Source organism: Adiantum capillus-veneris, chromosome 28 (assembly GCF_014529385.1).
Source record: "Adiantum capillus-veneris isolate H3 chromosome 28, ASM1452938v2, whole genome shotgun sequence".
In the NCBI taxonomy this organism is placed as follows: Eukaryota; Viridiplantae; Streptophyta; class Polypodiopsida; order Polypodiales; family Pteridaceae; genus Adiantum; species Adiantum capillus-veneris.
Window position 1 is genome coordinate 138,685,775 of NC_140958.1, and position 12,345 is coordinate 138,698,119.

Consider the following 12,345-nt stretch of genomic DNA (forward strand, 5'->3'; position numbering starts at 1 on the left):
GAGATGTCCTACCCGCAGATAGTGCCTTCAAGGGGCAAGAAGCTTTAGTCACCCCCTTAATTGGGAAATTGAGGCTTCATGTCCAAGGCTATGTGGACAAAGAGGACTTCTTTATCTCTCCTCTCAAGCATGAGGATGTAATCCTAGGGGCACCATGGTTTGACCGCCTGGCTGCCAATGTTAAATTTCCTGAAAGGGGAATCTCCTTTAAGTTCAGGGAAAAAGACATGTATATAGATGCTAAGGAAATGGGTAACACTATCCCCATTGTACATACACCAGCTTTCAACAAGTCAATAAAGAGCTCTATTTCCGTGTACATGATTTTTGTTAAAGATTCTCAAAATGAACCTAATGCTTTAGCAAAAGAAAATAAAAGCAACCAAAAGGAATTAGAGTTATCCAATTTTCTCAAGGGGTTTCAGGATGTTTTTATTGACGACATCCCTTGTGAGCTACCTCCTAAACGAGGTAATGATGACCATGCAATTGAACTTCTTCCAGGAATTTCACCGCCTAACAAACCTCCTTATAGAGTTTCTCAAGCTCAACAAGAGGAGATTATGCGGCAAGTGCATGAGTTAGTTGAGAAGGGCATGGTTAGGCCTAGCTCATCTCCCTTTTGCTCACCAGTGCTATTAGTGCAAAAGAAAGACGACACATATCGTATGTGTGTCGACTATAGAGCACTAAATAGGATCACTATCAAGAATAGGTTTCCCGTTCCACGGGTAGAAGACCTATTTGATAAGCTACAAGGATCGACCTACTTCAGTAGGATTGATCTAAAAAGTGGCTATCATCAAATAAGGATAGTTGATCAAGACATTGTAAAGACCGCATTTCGCACCACATTTGGTCTTTACAAATACATTGTCATGCCTTTTGGCTTGACCAATGCACCAGCCACATTCAACCGCTTGATGGAGAAGCTGTTCAAGCCTCATCGAACCTTCACGGGAGTGTTCTTTGATGATATTATCATCTACTCTAATTCATTAGACGAACACAAGCAACACCTCCAGGTACTATTTCAAGTTTTAAGAGAGAATAAACTTTATGTTAATCGAAAGAAAAGTGAATTTTTCTTGCAAGAGATTCAGTATTTAGGGCATATTATCTCTCAAGATGGCATCCAAATGGATCCATCAAAGTTAGAGGTAATAAAAGGATGGCCTAAACCAAGGAATATTCATGAACTAAGAAGCTTTATAGGTATGTGTACATACTATAGACTCTTCATAGAAAAGTTCTCACAAATTGCGGGACCATTACATGACCTAACAAAGAAAAGCGTTAGGTATACATGGTTTGCTAAGGAGAACAATGCTTTCGAAAAGCTTAAAGAAAAGCTGATCTCTCACCTTGTTCTTACACTAACCATTTGAGGTCCAATGTGATGCTTGTGGTGATTGCCTTGGATCTGTTTTGCTCCAAGAAGGGCATGCCATAGGCTATGAGAGTTGAAGGCTCGACCCTGTTGAGCAAACTCTAGGCATATATGAAAAGGAACTCCTTGCAGTTCTACATGCCTTAGACTCATGGAAGCACTATTTATTGGGGACTCCTTTCATTCTGCGAACGGATCACCAAAGTCTTAAGTACTTCATGACGCAGACCAAGCTCTCCGACAAACAAATGAGGTGGACAAATTTCCTTTCGCAATTTCATTTTCATATTGCTCACATTGCTGGCAAGCATAATCAAGTAGCTGATGCACTCTCAAGACGGCCGAGAGTGAATGCGGTTTCCATAGCAACTCACAATGATCTATCTTCAATGATAGATGAGTGCGCTATTGATCCGGATTTTAGAGATGTGATTTCAGCCCTTGCATTAGGGAAGAAAGAAGAACCATTTACCTTACAAGATGGTTATCTTCTCTATGGCAATAGACTATGCGTTACTAACTCACTACGTGAGAAAGTAATGTATGAATCTCATGCTCCACCTTATGCGGGGCATAGGGGGATTCAGTCTACCTTAAAGGGAATTGAAACATATTTCTATTGGCCTACCATGAAAGCGAACATACAAGAGTATGTTTCTAAATGTGTGGTATGCCAAAAGAGAAAATTTGATAGAGGGAAGCAACTTGGATTGCTTCAACCCTTGCCAATCCATAATTCACCATGGGAGAGTATATCCATGGATTTTATCTTTGGATTGCCTAAGTCTATCCATGGGAATACGGGAATATGGACGATAGTAGACAGGTTCAGTAAACAAGCTCATTTTATACCTGTCAAAAAGACTATCAAAGCCCATCAAATGGCAACCCTCTTCATTTAAAAAATTTTCAAGTACCATGGCTTGCCAATGTCCATAGTGTCGGATAGAGATCCTAGAATGACCAGTAATTTTTGGAAGAGTCTCTTTGAGAATTTAGGGACAAGGCTAAACTTCTCTTCAGCCTATCATCCACAAACGGATGGCCAAAGTGAAATAGCTAACCTAACCATTCTCGATCTACTAAAAGCCTATGTAACGGAAGTAGATCAAAGATCCCAATGGGAGAAGTACTTACCCTTAGTGGAGTATGCTTACAATAACACTGTACATACTTCCACAGGAAAAGCACCTTTCGAGGTAATTGAGGGAAGAGCCAAAACCTTTCGAGGTAATTATGCTTACAATAACACTGTACATACTTCCACGGGAAAAGCACCTTTCGAGGTAATTGAGGGAAGAGCCAAAAGTCCCTTGCTATTTAAAGTACATGGGAAGATCTTCGCTGCAGATGAGTATAGCCGAGACCTACAAGAATCTTTTCAAAAGATTAAGGATGCTATCTCTATCTCACAACAAAGGCAAAAGGCTGCGGCTGACAAGCACAGAAGAGCCCAAGCCTTTAAAGAAAATGATTGGGTCTTATTAAAGTTTCCCAAGGATCGATTAAGGCACACGACGGGCAAGAATCCTACGGGCGACCAAAAGTACTATTCTAAAATAGCAAAAAGATACTATGGTCCCTTCCAGATTCTTAGGTCAATCAATGGGATGGCATATCAACTCAAGTTGCCCAATCATTGGCTCATACAAAATGCTTTCCATGTGAGCCTATTAAAGCCTTACAAAGGAGAGCCACCTCAAGAACCAACTATCGAAGACCCACCGGAGATCGAGGACCAAGAGGAGGTGCTGCAGCCCGAGTCCATTCTCCGACATGAAGACAAGGTATTAAGAGGCGGTAAGATTATCCGATGATATCTTATTAAGTTTAAGAATTATCCTTTTGAAGATGCTAGATGGATGCAAGGCATACAATTAAAGGATAACCTAAACCTTTTCAATGCTTACAATGCTTCCCAAGAGTAAGCAAATGTACAAAATGTTAAAAATGAACAAAGTTTTTTGTCTTATAAGACTCTCTTTTTCTTTATTGTGCACAAAAATGTAGTATTCATGCTTAGATCAAGTTTGCGGAGACGACGTCTCCCAAACACCAAGTAGAGCTTGTCACTCTACTATGGAAGATTGATAGGACTAATGTGCAGACATGCTTGCAGTAGCCTCAGGCTCTCAAGCGCCAAATGGACTAGTCATCCATTGTGGAATGATGTCGTAGGGTAACATAGGGATCCTCTACCCGCTAAGAAAAGGACTCATAAATATGCTTTATCTTCTCTACACCATAGTCGAGGACGACTATGATTTCAAGAGAGAGTTAATGTCATAATAATCAATATCTAATTCTCCTAAATGATTTTCTCATATTAAACTCATCATTTAATGGGGGGAAGTGCCACAGGAGAAAAAGCTAGAATATTGGTTAAGCTAGAAGACCAGCCACAGTAGGGATCCAAAGGGGGGGCCATTTGCAAAAGACCCATGTGCAACAATGGGCTAAAAAGACCCTAAGGTTCAGCCCATTAAGACTTCCAAAATGCTAAGGTTCCAAAATTCAAAGGTTGTGTCCAAAGTCAACCCTAGGGGAATTGGATGCTTTGTGTGTACCAATAAAGTCTTTGCAATCCCTACATGGGAGGGGGCGAGCCCTTCTTCTAGGGGATGAGAGAGAAAGTCACACACACACACACACACACACACACACACACACACACACAGGCTCCCTTTACACAAAGGGAATTAGGGACACATGTTAGCTTTCTAGCCCAGATGCCCACAAGGTGTGCCCAATTCCTATTGGATGGGCTTGGAGGTGGACCAATGAGATTTAGGCTAGAGTAAATCTAGTTTAATTAATTTAAAAACACTTAATAAAATAACCAATGAGAATTAAGTCTCCTAGATGACTATTGGGCAGTCTCCCAAGGGGTCCAATGAGCAATCAGGAGCCCAATGGCTTGCCTGATTCCTATTGGCCAGGAGGCAAAGGGGTCCAATGAGAGTTGAATTGAATTATTAATTAACCTAAAGATCTCACAAAAGGGTAAAAGGGGACACATGTCAAAAGGCTATCACTTATTCTGCGTAATGGTGATAGGCTAGCCCTGGGGAGGTCCAATGGGATGAGAGCAAGAGCATTTATCAAGAGAGCTCGCCCAAGAGAGAGAGGGGGCTGATTTTTGCAAGGCATTATCACACACACACTCACACAATCTCATGTGTGAAGAAAGAGAAGACTATCTCTTCCCAAGCTTTAATGGAGAACTCATCACCTACTTCAAGCTTGTGAGATAAAAGCCTACATCAACACACTCTTGGCATGTGGATGAAAATTCCACCAAGAGCCAAGCTTCAATGCATGATCATCTCCTCTACCAAGATAATTACTAAGCTAAATCTATGCTAATATGAGTGATTATGTGAGGAGATGTACATCTTTCTCGTAAGATACTTCTTCTTCCTCTCAATCTACTCTCATACCCTGCTAGCTCTCACCATCTTCGAGGGTGTTTGAGCTCTAAGGTCTGAGAATGGGGATAATTAAAGTTGTGTTTGTTAAGTGTTTTGCTTAGTGCATGAAGCTTTCATCTTCATTGCACTAGCTAGTCTTGAAGGAACACAAAGAATTGTATTGTACAATGTCTCTCTTGATGGGAGAAACCATAATACAAAGCCTTTTGGAGGGGGGACCGGCTCCATGCAAATCCGGTCCTCAACTCTTGTCAATAGCTTAAATTCTCTCTCTTTTGAAAGTATTGTTGATGCTATTTAACTAGGTGTTATGATTTTTGTTGCTCTCTCCACCCAAGCACTCTTGTAATTCTCATTAGGAATCTATTCTAATGAAATGCCCACTATGTTCATGCTAATTTCCGCTACACACAAGTTATTAGGCCATTAAATGTTAGAGGCCCTAATGTTTAACACCGATTTATTTGGAGCGGCATGCCAATTCATGGACTTTTATTCTCTCTTCACCTTTTTGCACTGCATGTGCAATCTCTCCTGCAGATTTATTATAAGTTTACACCCTGCTATACAAGGCACTGGCTCAAGATAGGTGTCTATGGTTGGATGGTCTAAACTCTAGGAGCTTACTCCAGTCCACACGCTTTCAACCTAGTTGGTTGTCTTCACTCCATATAAAATATATGGCTGGATATTCAATGATTAAGTCCTAGTTTATCGACAATCAGGGAAGACTGTCTGTAAGTGGTTGGGGAACAACACCTCACTCTTACTGCCGCTATTCATCTCATGTTGGATGGGCAAGTTACAAATATTTCTTTTGCTAAAGGATCTGCTAAGAGCATACATTAGCACAACGCATTTCTGAATAGATGATTTTCTCCCTATTCTAGAATTTGCTTAAGTACGATTTTCAACTTTGAACACCTGTTGTGGTGGGGTTGGAGATTGTTTCAATAGTTTCATACATCAAGGACTTACCAGGTGTGCTGAAAAAGTATGTTGGCAAGTAATTTTTATTAGGGATGAACATGTAGTTCTTTTTGTTCCAACCTATTCAGAATTATAACAAGAGGACACTCCCTATCTATGAACTTTTCAAGATACTCACGCGAGTAGGAAATCTGGCTCACAACTACATGGAAAGTTACGCCAAGGTTTCCTTGCATTATTCCAGTACCTTCAGAAGATCTGAAAACTGGTTATGCCTTTGGACAACTCTTAGTTGTGGTTACTCCTTTACAATACTCAATTGAGTTATAAATGGAGTTACCATTTAGACCCAAGTGGTTGCAAAAGGATAACAATGTTGAAAATCAAGATGTTACTCTTGGTTTCATTGAACCTCCTCACTGCACCAATTATCGGTCATATAGACAATTGGCTCACATATGTGACGTCAATAAAGAAAACACCAGTACCCTTAAGAAGATATTACTACTTATGTTTTCGAGGAAACAAACTCTTCATTAAGGGGAGAGTAATGTCATGAAAAGGGTCGTACGGGGCAAGGCCCAACCTAGGGGGTCAGGGACCTAGGCCAAGGGCCTGGACTGGACCAATGTGGGTTGGGGATCCGCTTAGGGAAAGAGCTATGAGCTAGGCCTATATAAAGGGCGGTAGGGAGGAGGATCCTATGTCTTAGTCCCCTAGGTCTTACACCTTCCATTTTGGGTCTATTGGAAACCTATGCTCACCAAAAAAAAAGAGTTTAATGTATTTTTAGTCGGCTAAAATTATAATCCACGGGCTACATTCCAACCTTGTATTGAAGAAAATGAATAAATTTTGCAAGTTTCAATGTAAATACCGACAAATCTTCATGTTTTAACCTAAAGACAAATCAATAGATTTTGCAAGTTTCAATGTAAAGACCGACAGATCTTCATATTTTAACCTAAAGATTGGAAGACTTTTACTTGTGCCCTTACTTATTCATATACTTCAATTATGAAAAATAGAATAAGTAGATGAAGCATTTCTTATCATAGAATTGACTCCTTTTTTGAAACAATATGTGATTGCTAATGGAGGGTTTCCATGTTGTTGGGAATTCTCTCTCTCTCTCTCTCTCTCTCTCTCTCTCTCTCATTCCGGTGTCCCGTGCAAGAGTGTAATAGATTTTTGACAGTTGCACTCTCGTCTTCATGCATAGCTTGCTTGAGGTGGAGAGAGAGTGACCGTGGTTGTACTAAACAACCAAGTTTTCAATTCCTCTCATGCCCTTCCATTTCAAGCTATTGGAGACATGTGCTCACAAAAAAAGGGTTTATTGTATTTTTAACCTGCTAAAATTGTAAGACCCATGCTACATTCCAAGCTTGCCTTGAAACAAATTGATAAAATTTTGCAAGTTTTAGTGTAAATATTGAAAATTCTTCAAATTTAACCAACACTAGAAGGGTTTTATTGTGTCCTTATTTATGAAATTACTACAATTGGGAAAAATAATATAAGTAGATGAAGTATTTGTCATCATAGAATTGACTCCCTTTTTCTTGAAATAATATATCATTACTTTTGATTGGCTACCCGGTTGTTAAAGAAGCTCTCTCTCTCTCTCTCTCTCTCTCTCTCTCTCTCTCTTTGACACACACACACACACAAACACACACACACACACACACACACACACACACACACACACACACGTCCGTGCCCCACGTTAGGAGGTAGCTAATTTTTGATAGGTGCACAACTCCTTTCATCACATGTCCTCGGTGGTGAGAGAGTGACAATGAATGTACTGAGATTTTAACTCTTCTATATCCAGCATGCCCCATTTATGCGCTATTCAAGGTCCATGTTAGCAAAAAACTGAGGTTTATTGTATTTATAATTGGATAAATCTACAAAATTTGGGCTATATTCCAAGCTTGCCTTGAAGAAAAGCGGTAAATTTTTGTAATTTTTAGTGTAATTATTGTCAATTCTTCAAATTTTGACCTAAAAATCAAAAGAGCTTTTAATATGCCTTTATATATTTTCAACGTTTGCAAAAACCAAGTTCACTATATTTGTAAGGAGCTCAAAATGGAAAGTCTTGGCTAAATTCCAAGACTGCATTGAAAAAAACTAGAAACATTTTGAAAGTTTTAGTGGTAAATTCTCAAATTTTGGCCTAAAAACCAAAAGAGTTGTAATTGTGCCCTTCTTTATTTTGAGTACAATATTTTTTGGCAAGCCTAGTAAATTAGTTTGATTAGAAAAATTATTTCTAGCAAGCCCTATTTGAGACCTCACATGCTACATGCTTATGTTGTCCCATGTGAGGCATAGGTGGTGCTAGCCCTCCTGCAACTGTGAGACCATCTCCCTTAGCCTCTTTTGGTGAAGTTATAGCATGTAGTGTGCACGTCCTCGAGGTTAGTAGAATAGCTATGCATGTAGGTGCCTAGCACAAGGTTTTTGTTGAAAATTCCCTGATTTATGGAGCTTAGCATGTGTTATTCTTAGGTCTTCTTCTCCTTTTGTTTTGTATAGTTGATGGTCCGTGTTCGTATGGGATGTACAGTTGGTGGTTTTAATCTAGTAACCCTTCTCAGTATTGTTATAAATATCTTAAATGACAAACTGTCAAAACAGAGTCACCCTTCAAATTTGAGGGCTTCATTGGGGGGGGGGGGTGTTGTTATGGCATTCAAAGGGAAAATTAGAGCCACTCTTCAAATCTCCTTCAAGCGGAAAAATAGAACCACCCTTGATCGAACAATGTTATTCTTCCAAGGCTCATCTCTCATCTCTCATCTCTCTCCCTCTCTCTCTCTCTCTCTCTCTCTCTCTCATGCTAGTGTCGCACATGACGATGTAATAGATTTTCAATAGGTGCTTCCCTCCTTTCTTTGCAAAGCATGTCCTCCTGGTGGGGAGAGTAATATTGGATGGACTAAGCATCCAGCTTTTCTACGTCTGCCATCCCCTTCTATTTTGGAGCTATTTAAAATCTATTTATTGTGTTTTTGACCAGCCTAAATTATAAAATTCCAGATAGATTTCAAGCTTACCTTGAAGAAAACCTTTTTTTTTTTGCAAATTTTAGTATAAATGTCATCAACTCTTCAAATTTTGATCTAAAATTGAAAGAGGTTTTAGTATTCCCCTTACTTACTTTAAGATTATTTTGATCAAGAAAAAAGATTCGGTACCCTTTTTGAGAGCCCCCCCGCCCCCTCCCCCCACCCGCTTCTCTCTCTCTCTCTCTCTCTCTCTCTCTCTCTCTCTCACACACACACACACACACACACACACACACACGTACCCTTCCATTTTGGGACCGTTCAAGATCGGTGTTCAATAAAAACTAGGGTATGATATATTTTTTATCAGTTTAAAATTGCAAAATCTTAGCTAGATTCTAAGTTTCCCTTGAAGTAAACTGCTAAAATTTTGCTAGTGTACATACAAACAATTCCTTAAATTCTACATTTTTATAGCCATTGACCTTTAAAAAGCAAAGTTGAGCCATCCTCAATTGCCTTTCACAAGGAAAGTAGGAAAAGTAAAATTCTGGGATATAACACAAAATGAAGTCAACCTCTCCTTGGCCTTCAGAAGGCCATAGGAGAGTGGGTGGAGAATTGGTGCACTTTTTAGACCGTTGATCAAGAATCACGGATTGGGGACACATGTCAGGTGAGCTTGTTTTATAATGTGTATGCGTCTTTCCATCAATGTATCTTGTTCCTTTCTTTTGATGCTCAATTGACTTCCTTGTTTTATAAAGGTTATATATTCTTTTTATAGTGTAAATGAATCTTTCTATCATTGTAATTTGGTCTCACTTGACTTTTTTTCTTTTTTTAAATCTTTGTTTAGTTTATAAGTTTTATAAAGGTTATATTTTTCTTCTTAAATGTAAATGTCTCTTTTCATCATTGTAATTTGGTCCCTTTATTTAATGCTCATTTGACTTTTTATTATTTGTTTAGTTTATAAATGGGTTTCTTTAATTAAGGATCTAATGACTTTCTTGTCAACTTTTTGATCTAAAATATATATTTTTTCTTGTAAATTTTATTCTCATTTAGAGACAATTTTTAACTAAAAAATTATAAATTGTCCTTAACTAAAAAAAAAAATCACCACTAAGATTTTTTTTTGAACTGTTACTTCTATATGCAAATGTCACCTTATTACTTTAGTGCATGTATGATTATTAGGGATTAGCTTTTTAATTTTTTCACAACTAAGATTTTTTTTAAGCTTTTTGTTTTGATATGTAAATGTCACCTTGTTACTTTAGTGCATGTATTATTATTAGGGATTAGGTTTAGACATTTTCAATATTCATTTTTATCCTAAAGATATTATGGATTTCTTTCATTTAATAGCATGCATCATTTTTTGTAAAATTTGTTTTATTAAAATATTTATATAAGTATTAGATCAATTCATAAACTCTCACTAATATTTTATATGCTTTATGTTTTCATGAGGTCGATTAATATAACACTCATACATAAGGGCATAAGGAAAAACGAAGATTTTTGGTGTAATCCCTTCATCATTGAATTGAATTGTTGGATGTTATCCATGTGGCATTTGAACGTTTTTGGATTTTTGTGTGTGCTTATTGGAGTGCCCCCAATTCTCTCACTTCATTGGAGTCGAGGTAGCTTTGTGTGTATGTGTGTGTATAGGCCACTGTAAATCTTTACCTTGTTTGGCTTTCTAAAAGAAGCCTTAGAGGAGTGTTGGATTAGGCATACTTTCATTGTTTTCGGTGATGATTGAAAAATACCTTAAATGTTATTTCAACTTTAAAGTAGTACATGAATCTTTTTATTTCACCTTCATTTCACATCTTTTTTTTTTTTGCGAAAAACCTACAATAGGTGGGTGGAAGAAATAGATTAAAACAAAAAAAAAAAAACATCTCCATCCGTGCTCATACCGAGCCACGGAGCCAAACAAGTCCAAAAAACTCTAATCAACCAAACACAGTATAGCCATCCTATCTAGAGGCTGCCACAGTTTATACATGAGCTACCACCCCATCCATAAACACCTCCAGAGGACGAACCATACAACATACTGAAGTACACTGGCTATAAGGGAGCCACCCGACTAGAAGTTCAAGCCAACTAGGGATACTACAATAGAGCAGAAGAGCCGGCCGAGAGGGCGGGGCCCGATGCCCCCCTCATCAAGGAGATCTTAAGGGAAACAAGAGAGGACAAAGTCCGCCAGACAGGAGCCCCGAAGACCACCACATAGAGCCGATAGAGAAGAAAATGCCAAAACACAGCCGCATCCGGACAAGGCTGAGAGCCAGATGGCGAGGCCACCATGTGTACGGAGTCTGCCACCCTCCCTCCACACCTCAAACATCCGTGCCCCCAACGAGAAGACCTGATCCACTTGACAAGAACTGAACCACTTGACGATAACCACCTCCTAACCTGCCAGCAAACATACGGACCAACTAGGCCTTAAGGGGGCCACGCCCTTTCTGAAGATGCCACCGCACAACTGAACCACTTTACGAGAACCACCAGCAAACATCCTGACCAACCACGCCTTAAGGGGGCCACGCCCTTTCTGAAGATGCCACCACAGTGCCAATATCCAGCAAGCCACCCCTGCAAAAACAGCAGGCCCGCCACCTATCCAAGACCCAAGAACCCATGGCGAACTGTGTTGTTCCAGCAAGGAACATGGCTACCGCCGCCAAATTGCAAAAAGAAAAGGGCGGGACCCTTCATTTCACATCTTGACTTTTCTTGCATTCTATTGTTTTAGAATATTAAAGTAAAGTGTAGATTCTATAGATACACTCTACACACACACACATTGATGAGCTCTTTTCATTCACATTTTGTTTCACAACCTCACATGGTTTAATTTTTCTTGCATTTTATTTCTTAATTTTAATCAATATTCAAGAAAGTATTTTTTATTAAACGATCGTTGGTTGAATTTCCTCCTCATCAAAAAGAAACGAACTAGAAATACTATAATATATTTGCAAGATTTTTGAACTATTTTCTCACATATGTCATCGCTTTTCTTCCCTATATCAAGGTTTGCCACTGGATAGTCTCTATTTTCAATTGACTCAAGGCTAAACTGAGGCAATCATTTTCCAAACACCGATTCCAGTTAAACTCAACCTTGAAGACTTTAACACTTTCTTATTTTTTTCGAAAGCCACTTTGACTCTTTCACTTATTTTTGCTTTCTAAAAAAAATCTTAGTATTGTGTTTGGCTAGGGAGACTTTCATTGTTTTCAGTGCATGATGGAGAACTACTTTAAATGATGGAGACTTACTTTAAATGTTTATTACGCTTTCATTTCATACCGTGACATGTCTTCACATTTTGGCATTCTATTGTTTTAGAATGTTAAAGTCAAACTTCACTTGCATAATTCTAATAAATTCTATGGATACACACACAAATGTATATTAATAAAATTTTTTCATTTCACATTTCATTTTCAAAACACCGATTCCAGCTAAACTTAACCTTGAAGACTTTAACACTTTCTTATTTTTTTCGAAAGCCATTGTGACTCTTTCACTTAT

General features: G+C 38.6%; 1 pseudogene; it reads right to left on the reverse strand.

The window, feature by feature from the left end:
• Positions 1 to 10,974: 10,974 nt before the first annotated feature.
• On the reverse strand, positions 10,975 to 11,522 carry LOC147421375 (uncharacterized; annotated as a pseudogene).
• Between the last annotated feature and the right edge of the window lie 823 nt (positions 11,523 to 12,345).